Genomic DNA, 20,259 nt, shown 5'->3' with positions numbered 1-20,259 from the left:
ATTTGTACCTTTATCTGGACAACTGATTGCTGCAAGAAAACATGCCTAACGTGCTAAAAACCCTACAGATCAAACATTTTCAAAAACCTTCCTAAGCTACATGATGAACATGCAAGGAGAGCTCCTCCTGACCCAGATGCAGAAAACAGGTTTCATCTAAAACCAAATAAAAAAATCCCCAAACACCCCCAAACTTTTTTTTTTTTTAAACCAGAAGACCACACTAATCCCTAAAACACATTATTCCAGATGGAGGACCTATCTCTCATTACCTCCAGATATCAAGACCTACAAACTTCACATTCACATCACACCGTGGTCTTGAAAAAGGCTGTCAAACCCCGATATCAGTAAGGTGCCATCTGGAGCTCTATTTATACTCTGTTGATATGTGCATCAGGCACAGAGGCGGTTACTTAATTATAGTATCTCCAACAGCCGCTACGTTGTTAGCAGCTCTCAAGCTCAGCTACCGGTCAGTTAAGCAAGTCTCTTCACCACTGTTAACACAGAAAAGAGGCTGCAATTCTGCATAGCAGCCAGGAAACATGTCTAAGATCCTACTTCCCAATTCACTAAAATTTTCAAATATCATACAGTAATTCAGAGAATAAAGGCCCTTAAAAAAAATGAGCGTTTTACATAACGCTAACTTAGTACTTAACTTTTTCACAAAATGAATTATACATAAATATACTATGAATGCAGGAGTAACACTGAACTATGCAGAAGCCCCCTGTTCTCTCCCCAATCAGCAAAGTAGGTGCAGCAATACCCTTACAGTTCCTCAACAGCATCAATGGTGGAACAGCAAGAGATGAAAAGCAACTCCATCCGGACAGGTGAGAAAACATTGTGCATTAAGGAGTAGGTCTGAACTGATGAGGCCAAAACAATGTAGCTTCTTACAAGTTCAGGCAGAACTTTTATCATGTACTCTAGGAAAAAAACAGTTTCAAACACGTTTATGAGGCAACAAGCAAATTACTAGAAACTGTCATGATTCCATATGTATATAATTATAAAACACTTCTGCTCCGAGTGTTAGCATCTGTTTACTTCTTTCTTTTCATTGTATTTGAAGAGCAGCCAAAATGCAATCCATGAAATGGACCAGATAAAGGTTATTCTCCTCCAATAGTAAAAAAAGTTCACTACCTTTTGCAAAAAACCCACATCTTTTACTTGACAAAAAGCCTATTTTTTGAGTTTCAGTTACCTGACACAAGTCAGAAAACAAACCAAGGTTTTCTGAAATTCTCATTGCTAGGAAACAGCCCACAGCCTAAAGAAATGCTCTTTTCCTTTCATTCTTTTATTTTTAATTGATGGAAATAGCCTTTCCACAGCTGTCTGGGACTTTATCCTTGTCAAAGCTAACTACAGGTCTTTTGAGCTTTTTTTAAAAATGTATAATTTTGCCACTTCACAAGCATTTGCAGACTACACATGTTTCTCTCCAACTGGAGACTGATACATGCACTTTCCAAAAAATGGTACTCTTGGGTACATGCAGTTTCAGGTTGTTTTATTCAAATTGCTCCATACCAGTGGAGGGAGTTCCCCTTGTAGAAATAAGCAATTCATAAGATTTTGCATGCTAATTATTTTTGTGTTTACAAATAATTCTGCATGAAATAAGCAAAAAATTTCTTTACATCTTACAGCATACATGGACAATGCTGTACATGGACATGGACAATATCAGCATCAATGCTTCTCTTTCACAAACACTTTCTCTGGCTAGCTGAAGGCATGATTACATAAACACTTTCATAGTAAGAGCATCAGCTCTAACAACCCCTTTCCTTAGCCAGTTCTTCTTCCATTCCTCTCCCTGCACGGACTTTCAGTAGCGCCCCTTTGCATAGTTATACAGGGGTAAACTAGATTAGTATGCTGTAATAAGTTAGAAATGGCTTACTTCCTCAGGTTACTGTTAGCTTGGATTAATTCCATAATCCAGTTCACCACACAGTCCCACAAACTGCTGCACCAACACTAAGGGCGGAAAGCAGATGATGGGTACAGGAGGTACTTAACTTAACACTGTCATTCCAGAACACACGCAAGGCTTTTCAAGTCATCATTCAAATTTTTAACTGCCCACAAGTTATTAATGGTTCTTCTTATTTAAAAAAAAATTGCTCTTATCTTAATGAGCAGGCTAAGATAACTCAAAAATGGGCAATTACTACAGATGCGATTGAGGACGGAGTTCCTCAAAACATACACTACCACGCCACATTTACCACCACCCCCTCTCCAGATACCTTCTAGCTTTGTGGTGATGCATTTTTTAATGTCAATAGTACAAGCTAACTCACCAAGGCTCATTTCAAAGGATAAAAGCACACAGAGTAAGATTTATTAAATAGCATTTATTATACAAGAATGAAAGCACTACAGATAGAAAAGAAAGTAAATGGAACAAGATTGACAATGAACTGCAAGACAAGACAGGATCACCGTGATGTACTCTGACCTCCTGTGTAAAAGCCACCACAGGACTTTCCTTAAGTAATTTTTATTTATACACAATCATATTTTAGACTAACATGAAAGTTTTCCAACAATAAGGAAATTCACTACAATCTTGATAAGCTGTTATGATTAGCAACTTCTAAACTTTTTAAAAATTCCTCTTCATATGGATACTTGTTAACCTAGCCTTTGAACTTTGATCAACCAGAGATGGAATTTCTCTAGCATTTCATTTTCCTTGTAATCTGCGTGTCATCTATGAACCTTCTATGAATTCCCTCCTATTTATCAACATTCTCTTTTAAGTTGCATTATCTGAAATAGAAGAGTAAAGTACTATTAGTGACACACAGATTCAATGTAACCTCCACTCTCCCGGGGAACACATATTCAAAGATCATATCTGATCAAAGATGATAATCAAAGATCCACCCCTTAGTATGCTATTGGCATATTAGGTAGTTGTAGATCATCTTCAGGTCTCTACTGGCATCAAACTGAAAGATAACACCAATATGTAGAGAAATCAGAGAAGCTGTAGGATAAGTTTGAAGGATATTAAGTTTTACCTTATCTCAAGAAGGTATTTAGTAATTTTCAGTTGCCCTTCCTTCCCTTTTTTCTGGATCAATCTTTGATAGTTTAAAACAGTTAATGAAGTGCACTAATAAATCCACAATACTACCAATTTAAAAATTAACAACTTCACAAAGAACACCCCTTCCATAATCAACTATGCTGTGTCATTTGCAGTTAAAACATGCATGTAAAATTGCTTTGTTATATTACGAACGTTGTTAACAGTTCATAGGCATTTCAACAATTTGAGGGGATGTTACATAAATAAAGTTTATATACTTCACCCTCCTTTTATTTTTGTTCAGATAGAAATGAAATTTTTTTTTTTTTAAAGTAGTACCTGGATTTTTGGTTTAAAGAAGCGGTGACTGGGTCTGAAACACGTTTCTTTCATCAGAAGGCAATAAAAATATTTGTGCTGATATTTTAAATAACAATTATGTTAAGTTTACTAGTAGAATACTGGCAATACAGCATCAGTATAATATATTGGAAGAGAGCTGATAGTTCAGTTACACAGTATATTCTTATGTAATATATATCCTTATGTAATAATCTCCATTTTGTATCAATTTAATAAAAATATATACTTTAAAGGACAGAAGGAAAGCTGTATCAAGAAAAGTACCACTCATCAGTAGAAGCTTTGGCTACCCTAATCACAACTACACCACATAACGATCAGCTCTCCATAGTCTTGATATACTAGCACAGCTATTAGGCATTAACATAGCCCAAAGAAAATCTGAGATAAAAAAAAATGTGACATTTGGAATCCTTGTAATACAGACAAAAGTGTTCAAGGGATAAAAATGATACTGCATAACTGCAATAATCATAACAGACTCTTACAGCATATTTGACAAAAGGCAATACAAACATTTAAACATACAAAGTGCCAGACAAATTAAAACAGTTATAAAAGAGAACTCAAACACTAAATAAAAAAACTTTGAGAATTTAGGAGCAACTACCTCAAATAGTTACAAAAATCAGGTATCAAAGTGCCACTCTGAACAGAATTTGTATTTTTTCCCTACTAAGAGATATATTATTTTCAAATCCTTGATGGAAGTAAAACTTGCCCATCAATTACTTCGTTAATGCCACTTTTTACCTCTAAAGTACACATTGCTTTAAATCTGTTCAAACCGAAAACAGCATACAAGTGTTTAGGCACATCTTTTCAAGAATAATAATGAAAATTGATACATTGTTTTTATGTTTTACAGGCACTAATTTCACCTAATCCCTCCAAATAAAAAGAAGAGGCAGTTCAAATACTAAACTTGCTACTTTTCCTCTACTAGTAAGATTTTCCTTTTCTTCTGAAAAGGTAAAAAGTATTGTTTCAGAAATGACCCTTAGGAGATAAGAAAATAGAGCTATTTCATAACAAGAAAAAAAAATGTTCTAAAGTCAAAGGCACATTTGAACATCACTTAAGCAGTGCTGCTGTCTTTTTAAATATCCTCACATTGGTCTGCTTATCACAATTATGGTATTACACAGCAAGTCGCAGACGCAGGACATTTTGGACCCAGCTAGTCAACAAAAACATTTTTACATTCCATTTACAGATCAACAGGTAACCAATAAAAAACAGATAAACTAGTATTACACTGGAAAAAAAAAATCACATAGAAACACTGCTATACGATACAACAGTTAAATTTCTAGACTCACCAACTAGAAATTTATATATGGCACATTGTAGTCTTTTAACTTTGATATGATAAACATTGGAGGCCCAGCTGCAAAACCTGTTCCCAAAAGAAACTTGTCAACATCCTGGACATACACAAAAAGCTACACTAGCAACTGCTGTTGCTTGAGCAGCTAGCTTCAGTTCAAAACCCTACTGGAACCACAGACTGTAAACCTGAACAAGAAAAGAAAAATACACAAACCAAAAGGGACAGAAGGCCAGCAAGAGTTTTCCTGATGTCATGGGTGGTTCTCCTAATCACTCAACAGTAAGCAAGCCCATCTGAAACTTCCTGAAAAATTCATATTAATATATTTATTTAGATATTTCTAGCTCTAAGTGTCAACAATAATTTAGAAACGCTCATCTCCCATTATCTTTAGAAGATACGTTACCAAACTAAATCCACTTCCAACTGAGCTTCAGAATGGAGACACAAGTAGATGATACACGGCCATAGTGTCTTTCCATTTCTTTCAAGTGAACTCAATACTAAATTAAAAGTGCATCTGCAAAAATGAACCAACCCATAAATAGTCATGACTTGCACATCCACCGAATTCTTAATTAGCTCACAAAATAAATCATTGCTAACAATTTCTCTAACACCAATCATCTTGCAGGCTTTTCCAACAAAGAATTAAGGCAAGAAACCTTCAAATTATTCACTGAAAACATTAATGTGAGAAATCACCTACAAAATCAGACACTTTTTTAAAACCTAGCAATAACGTATGTAATTCACATATTGGTGACACCGCATTTTTGCTTTCTTGGTATCGGTGCGCTCAATCAGGTCTTGCAGTATAATATAGTACTATTATGGAAGTTTATATCTTGTAATCAAGTGTTTGCTACTTCACCGATTACCTTTTGCATTAAGATACAACTACTAGTAAAGTCATTTCCTCATTAGCTTCGTTCCTCCAGTAACACTTACAGACAAAATTTAAGGCACCAGGTTTTTAAAACTTTTTTTTTCCCCCCGCTTTGTAGACTCTCCTCATGTAATGTTACTGTGTGGTGGACCAACATCAACAGCACAACTTTCCTGGGCCACACGCACGTGCAGAAGGAGACACATGACTGTTTGGACAGTGACCAAACAATTCTGGAGTAGCTTGTGTGACAGCCAGGTATGTGTGATATAGCTTGGCAGCTCTCATAGCTTTTCATTTTGACTTGCTTCTCTCTACCACAATATTTCAATAAACTCAACTACTAGTTTAAAAACAAATAAAAACATAGGAACAAACTGGTAACAAGCTACCCTTAATTCCACTCTCCTATCAAAAGGAGCAAAACATGTTATTCCTATCCTCTCACATACACTTATCCCCTACTTAACCATAATAATTATAATTCTAAGAAATTTAGAAGCAGTTCAGAAACTATGTTGTTCACCTTAAGTCCTGCAAGAGCATGTAACCTTAGCTATGTTCCGAGTGCACACAGGGACAATGTTTTAAAGAGACACTACAAAAGACCTCAAAATAACCCTTGTTCTCTCCTCAAATAAGAGTGCAAGTCTGCTTTATGCACTTCTAATTATAACTATGGTAACTTGACATGGGTAGAGAGACAGTCCCTTGAATAAGATCCCAAAGACTAGTAACTCAAATATGTGCCGAGCATAGGCCTAGTTCAACAGAACATAGCATAAAAGACTTTTTTTTAACCAAAGAACCCCTATACAACTAATTAAACTGTACACCAATGCTTTACCTCAAAATTTCGGTTAGGTCTACTGTACGCTGACCTATTATCCTAAAAGGCCCAGTTTCTCTTCCTAGTTCTGTAGCTTCACTTAATCAAGAACATGAGGCATGGGACTTCAACCATACGTTTTCTTCACTACTCCTAATATAATAGGATAAAATTCTCTGAATTCTAGACAGCATTTAGAATAAGTATAAATGTATTCTCTCCCTACCCTCATTTGAACAATGATTTTTAAATGTCTTACTTCTTGCTTGCTAATATTTGCTCTTCAGCATTAAAATTTATGCTAAAATATGAGATAATAGCAAGGTCCTTTCTTCACCTCCTTCATCCTCTAAAAAAACTTCCCAAGGTGGTAGGTATTAAAAATGTCTCACGTTCACAACGGAAGTATTTCACAACATTGCATAAGTTTTCTCTCTTGTTATGAACTCTTTATAATATAAAATATTCCTTATAATACTTTCTAGCTCCTTCAACTATAGTAAGTATGCTTTCCATCATCTTCATTTTTCCAGCACAGTTGAGGTACCTTTTGTTAAGCAATCAACAGAAAATTTCAGAAGTGTGAAAACTTCCATAAGGCCAATTTTCCCAACTATTTCTAACTCATATTTCTATGAGTGGCACAAAGGATACCTGACCTCCTTGTTCTCTCCCATAAGGAAAAGGAAACAGAGATGAAAGCTTTAAATATGTACCACAGGGAATGGCTCATCGATACAGCATACCACTTCACTACTTCAAACAACAAACAAATAATACAGTGGAAAAGGCATATAACTATAAGAAGATGAACGCATCTGGGTTTGGTTTTGAGTATTTCGGGTTCAGGTATGATTTTTTTTAAACTCTAGATAAAGTTAAGTAAGGAGCATGGGTGTTGCAAAGATCAGTTCACTTAATTTCTCCAACATTCATATTAGCATTTCCACCTTTGGAGGACAGTCAGAGAGAACTTGCTGGGGGCGGGAGGGAGCACAGAGAAAGAAAAGTCCACACAGGTCAACAAAACAGCCTGAGAGAACACTAGAATGTAATAAGGAGGCGAGGACAATGGGAAAGTTCAGTACGCAACACATGCTTCCTCAGGAACAGAAATAAGTATAAACACTTCAGACACAGGCAGAAGAGCATGTGTAAACACAACACTTCTGCCCAGCGTTTGCCTGAGCGCTGTCAGAGGCGAGCACGACGGCGCAGGCAGGCTGAGTCATTCCTTGTAGTAACTTCACGGCGGATCCCTCGCCCTGGAAGCGGAGTCGCAGAGAGGGCGCACCCCAGCCCGCCGGGCGCTGCCCCGCCAGCGCCGCTCCCGCTCGGGAAGCGGACGGCCGCCGCCATCCCCCGCCCCCCCGGCCCGGCCGGGCCCCGCTCGCCGCCCGCCCCCGGCTGCGCGGGGTCACCCCGCCGCCCCGGGGCTGGGACCGGGACCGGGGCCAGGAGCGGGATCCCAGCCCCACCCGCCCCCTCGTCGCCCCTCGCGCCCATGGGGCGGGGGAGGCCGCGGCCCGACGGCGGTCAGCTCCCCCCTCCAGGGGCGGCCCCACCCCCCCGGTAACGGACGGGGACGAAGCCCTGGTGGCGGCGGGGCACCACCAGCCCCGCCAGCCCCTCCCCCCGCCCGCTGCGAGGGGCCGCGGACGAGGAGCGGGATCCCCCGCTGGCCTCGGCGCCACTCACCGAGGGTCCCGCGGCGGCACCACGCATCCCGGGGCGGCGGCGGCGCCCCCTCCCCCCGCGGCCGGGCCCGGCGGCTCCGCGGGGGTACGCGCCGCCTCAGCGGTCACCTCGCCCGGGAGGGGGTGGCGGGCGGCCAGAGGCGGCGGGCGGGGCCGGACGGAGGCGGGCGGGCGGGGCGGGGAGGGGGCGCGGTGCGGTGCGGTGCGGGCTGGGCAGCGCAGCGCGGGGACGGTGAGTCCTACCGCAGCCGCCGCCGTTTGTTATTGTCGTCACCCGCTTCCGCCGCGAGTGCATGCTGGGAGGTGGGGCGGCCGGGAGGCGGAACCATAGAGCGGAAGGCAGGGCGCAGGGAGAGCGGGCCCGGAAGAGGCGGCAGTCGGCCCCTGGCGCCCACCCGGAGAAACCCCGTGGGCCGTTGAAGCCGGAGCCGTGGGGAGGGGAGAGGGGGCGGGCACGTCCGCGGGGGATAAGCGAAAGGGGCGTGGCCGCTCGTGACGTAAGCGGGGGCCGCAGAGGGCCTCGCCTGGGCCTCGCCCAGGGCGGTGAGGGAGGCTGTCGCCCATCTGCGCTTGGGCAGCGGGGCAGGGGGTAGTCCTCCTCCGTGCCAAGGCCAAAAAGCATTCACTCCCCTCCTGGCAGCAGAGGGGGGCCCGGTGTGCAGTCAGGGCGCTGCCCCCAGCAGCTAGGGACGGGGAGGGAGAGGTCTGGGCGCGAAGCAAAGCCTTCAGCAGTACCTGACCTCCTGCTCAAGGCCTGAGGAGAGGAAAGCGAACTTTGCCTGTGGCATTTTCAGTTTCCTGCTGTAGCTTAGCCCTTTGAACTTTTCAGTCTTTTTCTTCAGGGTGAGGGCAGAGCCACGTAAACCATAAGGAATGAGCTGGAGAGGTGCGTGAGGAAGTTCTGAGTTTTACTCCTAAATGCAGGTGAGGATCACAGAGCTCAAGTTGAGCCCATCTTGCACCAAAGCACAGAGTACGGCCAGGCTGTACATCCTCCACTGCCTCACAGCGCTATGACCTCTCTCTTTCCATGATATATACTGTAGGCAGTGCGTCACGGAACAGAATAAATTCATAGCATAGTACTGCGGCCAGAACGTGAAGCAAGGACATCCGAGGAGGAAGGAAAAAGAGAGGACAAGCCTCTCAGTCTCACCCTGCAGGACAGGTTCATTTAGTAAAATAACTACATCATGCAGGGTATTTTCTCCCAGTTCCATCTTAGGCCTGTTTTGAAACATTTCTTCATGTGCCCAGCACCTTCACCTAATTTAAATTTCATCTTCTAGTTCATCAGCTCATAAATCTGCCACTTCTCATAAGCTGGACCAGGCTTTGTGGTTTTCATAGAAACCTCCTGGTAGCTACTTCTGCTGGGCTGAAGAGCTTCCTGGTTATCTGTCACATTAAGGACATTGATGGACAGTTACGGCCTCTACAGATGGGTAGATGTTCATGGAAAAACACCGCTGCTGTAAGCTCTCCAACTCTTGCCGCTTCGTGGGAGACGTGCCCTAATTACCCACATTCAGAAAGACATCTTTGGCATGTCAGAATACAATAGTAAATAGAGAAGTCACTGGTACTTCTGATAAGCAGACATATTTTAATGGGAAGTATAGTTCAAGTTGCTAACAAAGCAATTTAGAGAAACTTTGTATAGTGTAACTTTGATTATGCCAGTCAAGTATTCTGGCTGCAGAGATGCCATCTTCTGCTTTTTGCATCCCACCCAGATGGTCATTTCTGTCATCATTTCTTCGAATGTGGTGAAGGACTGTTCTCTGGTGTGAAGGGAATGACATCCAATTAGAACTTTGCAAAACAAGTGCCATCCGTACTATGAACAGGGAAATAAACTAGAGGTGCAGGGAGTTAAAAGAAAGTTGAGGTTTAGTAAACCTGAAGCACCCGTGAGCCTCAATAAGCATGTCTGGCCAAATATCTTGTGGATGTACTACAGTGAGAGACCTAATGCGATTTGAAGAGAACCAACAGCAGCCATTCAAGCACAGAAGCAGCAGCATTGCCAACAGGTTTGCTGCTTTCTGACAAAACACCTCTGTCATTCAAGCATTCAGCAATTGCACGCAGTGAGGCTCTAGGCATGTAAGAGCTATTCAGTCTTCTACAGCACGTGTGGAACAACTATTGATGTCAGAAGATCAGGCAGGACTGAGGCAGGAACTGAGGACTAAGCAAAGCACTGCTAGCAAAGCGGGTTGGTCTGGCTTGTTCTTTTAACATTTCATTACGTTGCTTCCTCTCAACGTAATCCACAGCCACTTAGGCCAAGCAGCTAATTATAGTTTTCTTTCGATGTGCCTGTCTGAACAAAAACAAACAAAAGTTTAGAATTATGTCTAGCACTTCTATCCTCAAAAAGTAGTATTTTAATGAAGATTATTTTGCTCCAGAGTGTGTGATAACAAAGCATTAAATCAGAAGTGCTGATAATTCTTCACATTTTCAAAGTGCTATTCAAAATCAAGATTATTATTCTTTCAACATATTTTTCAGGAGATTAAGTTTCACCTATATATATTTTCACATTCTGTAAAATAGGCAAGAAGGTCGAAGGAATTTTTCGCTGAGTGCTTTTAATTTGGATTGCCTAATTGGTTATACCAAAAGTATGTTTCTCTTTTAAACTACATGTTTTTGCAGCTGCAGTCGGGGAGCAGAAAGAGCAGGCTGCTCTGCAAGGAAAGGCAAACTGGGAGATGAGGGTGACAGCAAGTCAGGAAGGGCAGTGTCATCACATCCAAGGGGCACAATCTCTCGGTACCTGAGTGAGGTCTGGTGACAATAATAACCTAGTTCAGCCACCTAGTTCAGTGGCAGGCAGTTCAAGTTCATAGTGACAAGGCAGGTTTAGGGTCAAGCCAGGAAGTCAACTCAGTGGATCAGGATCATTGGGGTACATGGCTGGGCACAACTGCGACATATTTCAAGTAAGGGCCAAGGCCCTAGGCTGAAATGCAACTCTGAAACAAGGGGGAAGCAGCCCCAAGAAGGGCTTGCAGCCTCTCACACTGCTTTTTCCCAGCAGCCTGATGCCAGGTCCCGTGGTTACAGCTGGCCTTGAGCACAGGCAGCCAGGCCTGAAGGGGAAGGGGTCGGAGTGCTGTCACGGCTGTGATGGCTACCGTGATTTGAAGTAGGTTTATATGCAAAGTTAAAAAACAGTGAAAATGCATCAATTTTTAGATTAACTATATCAAGGAAATGGTAGTCTGTAACAGAAAAAAATTAATTGATCTAGCCTATTGGATTTTGTGTCTATTTTGTATATTCTCTCCTCAGATTATTCTTACATCATATCCAACCGAACTCCTGAATACGGTAGTCCATTCAACCCAGACTGTTGCGTTCATGCCTTGTTAGGGCTTATTGGCATGACTCTGCTCCTTACTATTTTAAATATACTTTCAAAATATTTTGTATATAAAACTGGATACTGAAAATGTGGTTTATAATTAAAAATTCCAGCTGCAAACCCAAGTCATATAAATTTAAAAAAATTGTAAGTGTGGTTGATTAACTGCTACAAACTGATGGGCGTGGATTTCTTCCAAGTCAGGACAAGAATGCTTTTGGGGAGATAATATTTAGAGAGAAAGCAAATATTGAGTTCACTAAATACCAAAAGAAAATTTGGAGACATGAGTTAGTCTGAGCACTCCCTTTTTTTCCCAGAACAAATGTGACAAGACTGTCAAAACTCCCGTTTGATTTGGAACTTTTTGAAAAGACATCCAGTGTCAATCTAAAATTTCAAGGATTACAGTGGTTAATTGTTGTCATCACTGAAGCCCCATACTATTACCTCAACTGTGCAGTTTCACTGTTAGCCATTTCATTTGCTACATACTTCTCTTCTGGCAACGTCTGTTTGCTTTTTGCTCCTCGACACCCCTTAGTTTTCTCTGTGGCACCAAATAAACCAAGCATCTTGAGTTCCACTCTAAGTGTTTATTCCCACAGTTCATCTGTAATGTTTCTCCAGTTTATCACACACACCTCTTCAACTGATAACATCAGGTCAGATAAATGGTTTCAGTATCAGAGAAATAATATATCAAGCTTTCTATACCTTTTTCATGGACAATTGCAATCTGCCCAACCAGTACCATCAGTACTTTATTTAGTTCCAAATGTACTTGAAAAACCACATCTTCCTATTTTCTTTAGCCCTGCTTGCCATTAATTCTCCCTGTGTACTTCTTTTTCCCTTACATTTGCTATCTTTATCAACTTCCCTTCATTTCTGTCTTTTTTTCATTTTTTTAAACATTAGAAATACCTGCTTTCACTTCCTTGCTAAGCCAAACTTTAAGCCAAAGTTCCTTCTTTCTCAGTTGAGGCTTTGTGACATCTAATAGACTAATCTGGAAAGATTATTCATTGTTTAAGTTTTCCTGCAGCTAAATGAGTTAACCACTTTATAAAATAGTAATCTTTTTATAAAACAGTCATTTTTAAAGCACAAAGTATATATTACTGTTTTGAACTGGTATATACAAACAAAGCAAACGTCAATCTGTAACAACACAGGTTCTCCTATATACTAGATAGAGGTGCTTAAAGAATTGATTATCTCTTAATATAGCACAGCAGTCCATAGCAAACACCAAGAACTGTCCCACTTCTCCAGAACAGTGGTCCATAAGATCTCTTATTTTCAAACGGCCAATGAGTCATAAGCTGCTGATGCCAATTTTGAAAGCATGCCACTCCCTCTGACCCTCTTGTGGATCATTCCTAACTAGTGATTTTAACATCATGTGACTCTTCCCAATATATTTAAGTAATTCTGACTACACAGGTTTTGTATTCATAAGTGAGTTACTTGATTTGTCCTGTTTCTTGTCCTAGCTCCTTGCAGGAAGGGGATGGTTAGCTTCAATTTAACCTATAGGTCATGAGATCAGTTATTGGCCCTGGGCAGAAATATACGAAAGATATAAGAACCTCAGATAAAATACGGTAAGGATGGACATACCCTCTAAAGTAACTGAAGCTCTGAAGGGAAAACAGGCAGCTTGAGTAATCATATAAAACTCCTCTGTAGTGCACTTTTCATTTAGAGACCCCATTTGTCTATCACGTAACAACCGGAGCTTCCCATCTCACCTCCCCAGAACCCTGAAAGGATACTCAGCAGAAGAAGCCCAAGCAAGTAATACGCGGAAGATCACAGAGAGCAACAGAGATGATATTTAAAGTGATACAAAGGTATTGCTATATTAACTTTATTAAATTTTTAATATTACTAATAGAATTTCCATTTTTTACTCTATAGCAGCTTTATAATTTTTATGTTAAAGCACTTGTCATTTTCATATATACATTCATAATTTTAAATGCTAAGCCTAATTCCTACAAACAATAAAATTAATTACATAAGCAGATATTTGTTTTGAAGAAGTTATACCTAGAACTGAGTTGGCCCAAGTTGCTAGAAACTTCTTTTTCTTTCAGTATGGGAGATCTCCTTTAATTTTACAGTTATGTGACAGGATATACTGTCCCCATTTGTAAAATAATACTCTAGTTATCGAATGGTCATTCTATTCCCAGATAATGTATTCTGATCCTTTCATGATTTAACATCAATCACGTGTCCTAGAGCTCAAAGAATTAATTTGTAAGCAAACAGGTGCAGACTTATCTGGAGGCTTCAGCTCCTCCCTTAGCCCCAGTAGTAAAGTTTGTCCTGGGACAGATACAGGAAAGCAGGTTGAAGGTGTAGCGTTGTTCCGGAACAGGGATTATTAAACTTCTCTGACTGAAAACCCAGGCCTCAAGCCAGCTGACATAGCAGCACTCAGGCTGCAAATGCACCTCACTGGGCGGTCTAGTAAGAGAGACTTATATGCATCTACACTTTATCCATTCCTTCTGTATTTTGATTTTCATGTGCACTGTATTTTTTTCAAAGGCTAGAATAGGATGAATAAGTATAATCTAAGTCAGTAATTTAGGGGTCTGGCATTTTTTACATTTTGTTAAAAATGAACTAATTGCCTTTTTAAATTACCATATAAGCTTGCCCACCCCAACCTTTCTATCAACGTAAACTGGAAATTAAAGATGCAGAAACTCTTCATTTAATGTATCTGATTGATTATCTTAAAAAAGAACTACTAAGAACCTAAAAACAAGTATATAAAACCCATTTGTGCTGGCATAAAGATGAATTATTGGGTGAAAATATAATCTGCTAACATCTTAATTTTTTGTCCTTCACTCTGGTAAACTCTAGCTTTCATCCCTTCTTTGTTTCATTTTTTTCCTGAATGGAATGGAAACAAAACTGTCATTTTTTTCCCCAGCTCGCAGAGCCTCAATTCAAAGAATTAGTCATTGACATCAATTAAGTGAATAAACTGAATTGATGATTCTTTGCATCTCCAGAAGACACTACACCTATCAAATATTTCTAAGAAGCTGGTTAAAATATTTAAAAAGATACTGTAGGAGTAGACTAATTTAGGTGAGGTCTTCAATCATTTTTTAACAACATCTGAATTCTGAATCCACTTGCATTCATTTTATTACTCAGGAGCTTTTTCATATTCATTGATCAGATCATGTGTGGGTGCTGGTAGAATTTTCTTTCAGGGCTTTGCAGCTCTTGAATTTTCTCTGCACTCCTACTCTGCAGTAGAGCAACTTGGATGACTGCTTGTTTCATTGCATCATTTATCTTCTCTGTATTTTCAAAGCATGTAAAGATTGAAATCTATGTAGACAGGAAATTGTTCAAAGAGATGGAGATTATGGAAGGATACTGTGAAGTTAAGAATATACAATAATCTTAAATGAATATCATTCTAAAAAGCATTTCTGAGAAGATTATGTTTAATATATTTTATTAACACATTTTAGGACACTAAAATGGAAACTAGCAAACAAACATCTGTACTACTTACAAAGAACACCAAGTATGTTATCACCCAAATTATTCTCCTATAATGAAATAAGACTCTTAAAGATAATATGGATCAATACATGCATAATTAATACAGGCATGAGAGAAAGAAAAAATAGAGAAAGAGAAAAAAAAAAATTCTACAACATTCCCACCCCCATACAGTTGTAAAGAGGATTCTTTTCCTGAAGAGTGATTTGGGGTTTTATTTTTCTTTATTATTTTTACACTGTGCAAACAAAAGCAGGTAGGTGCCTAAAGTATTACTGTGTACCTGATTTAATAGTGAAGAAATGAACTTCAGTAAGTAGTCTGTATGTTGTTTCCTCAACAATGTAATCCTAGTCAATGAAATCAGATTGTTTTGAACCTATTTGCATATAACACAAAGTGGTATCCACAGAATCACAGAACGGTTGAGGTTGGAAGGGGCTTCTGGAGATCAACTAGTCCAACCTCCCTGCTCATGCAGGGTCCTCTAGAGCGCGTTGCCCAGGATCACGTCCAGGCAGGTTCTGAATATCTCCAGGGAAGGAGACTCCACAACCTCTCTGGGAAACCTGCTCCAGTGCTCTGTCACCCTCACAGTAAATATTTTTTTCCTCATGTTCAGGTGGAAATTCCTGTGTTTCAGTTTGTGCCTGTTGCCTCTGTCCTGTTGCTGGGCACCGCGGAGAAGAGGCTGGCCTGATCCTCTTGACACCCTCCCGTTAGATATTTGCATACATTGATGACATCTCCTCTCAGGCTTCTCTTCTCCAGGCTAAATAGGCCCAGCTCTCTCAGCCTTTCCTGGTATGAGAGATGCTCCAGTCCCCTCATCATCTTCGTCGCCCTCTGCTGGACTCTCTCCAGTACTGCCACGTCTGTCTTGTACTGGGGAGCCCAGAATTGGACAGTCCTCCAGGTGAGGCCTCCCCAGGGCTGAGGAGAGGGGGAGGATCACTTCCTGCGACCTGCTGGCAACACTCTTCCTAATGCAACCTAGGATACCATTGGCCTTCCTGGCCACAAGGGCACATTGCTGCCTCATGCTTAACTTGTCCTCCAGCACTCCCAGGTCCTTCTCTGCAAAGCTGCTTTCCAGCAGGTCAGCCCCCAACCTGTCGTGGTGCATGGGATTATCCCATGCACTTGCCTTTGTTGAACTTCAGGAGGTTCCTCTCCGCCCAGCTCTCCAGCCTGTCCAGGTCTCTCTGAAGGGCAGCACAGCCCTCTGGTGTATCAGCCACTCCTCCCCCCAGTTTAGTATCATCAGCAAAGTTGCTGAGGGTGCACTCTGTCCCTTCATCCAGGACACTAATGAATATGGTGAAGAAGACAGGACCCAATCTTGATACCTGGGGAACACTGCTAGTTACAGGCCTCCAAATAGACTATGTACCACTGATCCCAACCTTCTGAGCTCGGCCATCCAGCCAGTTCTCAATCCACCTCACTGTCCACTCATCCAACCCACACTTCCTGAGCTTGCCTAAGAGGATGTATGGGAGACAGTGTCAAAAGCCTTGCTGAAGTCCAGGGAGACGACATCCACTGCTCTGCCCTCATCTACCCAGCCAGTCATTCCAGCACAGAAGGCTATCAGATTGGTCAAGCATGATTTCCCCTTTGTGAATCCATGCTGACTACCCCTGATCACCTTCTTGTCCTCCCCATGCTTAGAGATGGCCTCCAGGAGGAGCTGTCCCATCACCTTTCCAGGGATGGAGGTGAGGCTGACAGGCTTGCAGTTTCCTGGCTCCTCCTTCTTGCCCTTTTGGAAGACTGGCGTGACACTGGCTTTCTTCCAGTCCTCAGGCACCTCTCCTGTTTTCCAGGACCTTTCCAAGAGGATGGACAGTGGCCTAGCAATGATGTCCAGCAGCTCCCTCCGCACTCGTGGGTGCTTCCCATCGAGGCCCATGGATTTGTGGATGTCAAGTTTGCACAAATGATCTCTAATCTGATCCTCCTCGACCCAGGGAGGGTCTTCCTTTCTCCAGCCTTCCTCTCTTGTCTCCAGGGTCTGGAATTCCTGAGGACTGGCCTTAGCAGTGAAGACTGAAACAAAGGCAGCATTCAGCAACCCTGCCTTCTCTGTATCCTTTGTCAGCAGGGCTCCTGCCCCCTTCAGCAGCAGGCCCACATTTTCCCTAGTTTTCCTTTCACTATTGATGTATTTGAAGAAGCCCTTCTTGTTGTCCTTGACATCCCTTGCCAGATTTAATTCCAACTGGGCCTTAGCCTTCCTTGTCGCATCCCTGCACGCTCTGACAACGTCCCTGTATTCCTCCCAAGTGGCCTGTCCCCTTTTCCACATTCTGTAGACTTCCTTCTTCTGTTGGAGTTTTGCCAGGAGTTCCTTGCTCATCCACGCAGGTCTCCTGCCCGCTTTGCTGGACTTCTTATTCATAGGGATGCACCGATCTTGAGCTTGGAGGAAGTGATGCTTGAATATTAACTAGCTCTCCTGGACCCCGCTTCCGTCTAGGACCTTGGCCCATGGGATTCCTCCAGTAGGTCCCTGAAGAGCTGAAGTTAGCTCTCCTGAAGTCCAGGGTTGCGATCCTACTCATTGCCCTGCTCCCTCCTCATAGGATCCTGAACTCCACCGTCTCATGGTCACTGTAGCCAAGGCTGCCCCCAGCCTTCACCTCTCCAACTAGACCTTCTTTGTTTGTCAGTACAAGGTCCAGCAGCACACGTCTCCTCGTTGGCTTCTCCACCACCTATGTCAAAAAGTTATCATCAATGCTTTGCAGGAACCTCCTGGGCTGTTTGTGCCTAGCTGTGTTGTCTTTGCAGCAGATGTCAGGGTGGTTGAAGTCCCCCAGGAGAACCAGGGCCTGTGATCATGAGGCTACTTCTAGCCTTATCGACTTCCTCTTCCTGGTCAGGTGGCCTGTAGTGAACCCCCACAACAGTGTCACCCATGTTAGCCTGTCCTTAGGCAGAGCTCCATACATTCCAGTTGCTCCCTCACATAAAGGGCAACTCCACCACCTCGCCTTCCTGGCCTGTCTTTCCTGAAAAGCCATCCATGACAGCATTCCAGTCATGCGAGCTATCCCAGCATGTCTCTGTAACTGCAATGAGATCATGGCCCTGCGACCGCACACAGATCTCTAATTCTTCCTGCTTATTCCTCATGCTGTGTGCACTGGTGTACAGGCATTTCAGACAGGCAATTGAGCATGCCAATTTCCCAGGAGGGGTGCAAGAGGATCCTCCATAGTCATGTTCTTTGCACACTTCCCCAGCTGCATGCAGCTGCTGGACACATCCTGACTTGAGCTGTATTTTGCTGACTACCCTGTCTCTGTAACTCTCCCCTTCCCCCATCTTTCCTAGTTTAAAGCCCTCCTTACCAGGCTAGCCGAGCTGTTGGGAAAGACACACGTGCCCCACTTGGTGAGGTAGATCCCATCTCTCCCCATCAGCTGTTGATCTTCAAACAGGGTCCCATGGTCATAGAAACCAAAACCGTGTTACCAACACCAGCAACACAGCCAGCTGTTAACTTGGAAAACTCGTCTGCTCCTCCTCCCATCCTTCCCCCTCACTGACGGAATTGAGGAGAAAACGACCTGGGCTCCCAGACCCTTCACCACTATTCCCAGAGCTCTGAAGTCCTGTTTGATGGTATCCAATTTGCCCTTGGTGTCATTAGTGCCCACATGGAAGAGCAGCAGAGGGTAATAGTCCGATGCATGGACAAGCCTTGGCAGTCTTTCCATGACATCTCGTATTCAAGCCCCTGGCAGGCAGGCAGCCTCTCTAGACAAGAGATCAGGTTGGCAGATAGGTGCCTCTGTCCCCTGCAGCAGGGAGTCACTCACAACAATCACCACAAACCTGCATGGCACAGGGTCTGTCAGGCCAGTAGCTTCCCTTGAAGCCATACCCAACTCCTCCTCAGCCTGGAGGGCACAAAACCTCTTCCTCAGTTGCAAGACTTCAGGAGGAGTAAGAGCCTTTCTCCTCCTACGAGAAGTGACCAGTTTCCAGCCTTCTTCTACAGTGTTATAATGTACCATTATAATGGCACAGACATGGCACAGAGCCCTCCAGCATCTCCACTGCTGTGGGGGGGTTGGGACTCCTGGAGCTGTGTGGTCTCCGATAATACCTTGTCTATATCTTGCTCGTCTTCTCAGATGCTACACAGCCTACTGACTTCCTCCCATAACTCCTTTACCTGGTGATACAACTCACCAACCACAGCACATCTTCAGGAGAGCTGACTGTCAGCCCAGGCCTCATGGAGAGGCCCTAAGCACTCCCTGCAGCCTGCATCTGCTGTCAGAGGGTCTGTCTGGGTTAAAGCTTCAAACACAGCTGATGCAGCAACTCCAACAGCCACTGGGGAATGTGCTCTGTGGCATGTCATGACCATATCTGAGGAAGCACACACTATTAGGATTGGAAACAAAGGTGCCTTTTTGCACGCTTCTGCACAAGCTGCTGCATCTGTTCACTTCCTCTGGGAGCTGCACGCTGGGCCTCACTCTTATAAAGGCCTTTCCCTAGTACTGACTCACAGCGTGCTTGACCCACCGTAATCAAGGGCCATCTAAATCAAAGGCCCCAACTCAGTCTGATCAGAGGCAACCAAGAGAGCTCATTAGCGGCAGCTATACCTAAGTAGAGCTTCTGCCAGGAGAAGTTAAGGCCTCCTGTAGTTGTCCTTGCCTAGCTCCCCTTTCCTGTTAGCAGCAGTCACCCTCTAGTTCCTTTAGGGTCCCCAGAAAGCCCCCACAACTTCCAACAAGGTCCTCAAAAGTTCTAAGCAGAGCCCAGACATTGCTGTGCAAACTGCTGCATCTGTTCGCTGTCCCTGTTAGCTGCAGTGAGCTGTTAGTACTGTTCATCTTTTTAGCTGTATTAACTGAATTCAACTGTTGGCATAACAATGAAAAAGTGATATAGACATCACATGAAACTATGGATTAACTAGTTCTTCCATTTCCCCTTTTTGAACATTGACCTAACATTAGTCTCTTTCAGTCTTCTGAAGTTTCCCTGCTTTTCAAATGTTTCTTAATAACTTTAGCGGACCACAGTTCATGACTATGATTTACCAGGGCTTACTCACTTAAATTATTAATCTCTAAAAAGTGTCTAGTAACTTTCTTAAATCTCTCATCTCTTTCTCTCTTGTTCTA

General features: G+C 42.8%; 1 protein-coding gene across 2 annotated transcripts in view; it reads right to left on the bottom strand.

Moving 5' to 3' along the window:
* RB1CC1 (RB1 inducible coiled-coil 1) overlaps positions 1 to 8,304 on the bottom strand; it is an 83,665-nt gene extending 75,361 nt beyond the window's left edge. For both annotated transcript variants that reach the window (XM_068932714.1, XM_068932713.1), the window contains exon 1: positions 8,177 to 8,304. The gene's annotated coding sequence lies outside the window, so the exon portion shown is untranslated. The remainder of the gene's footprint in view (positions 1 to 8,176) is intronic.
* Between the last annotated feature and the right edge of the window lie 11,955 nt (positions 8,305 to 20,259).

The sequence above is a fragment of the Struthio camelus genome, chromosome 2 (assembly GCF_040807025.1).
Source record: "Struthio camelus isolate bStrCam1 chromosome 2, bStrCam1.hap1, whole genome shotgun sequence".
Lineage (NCBI taxonomy): Eukaryota > Metazoa > Chordata > Aves > Struthioniformes > Struthionidae > Struthio > Struthio camelus.
The sequence above is the reverse complement of the archived record's forward strand: the minus strand, read 5'-3'. Positions and strand labels throughout refer to the sequence as shown.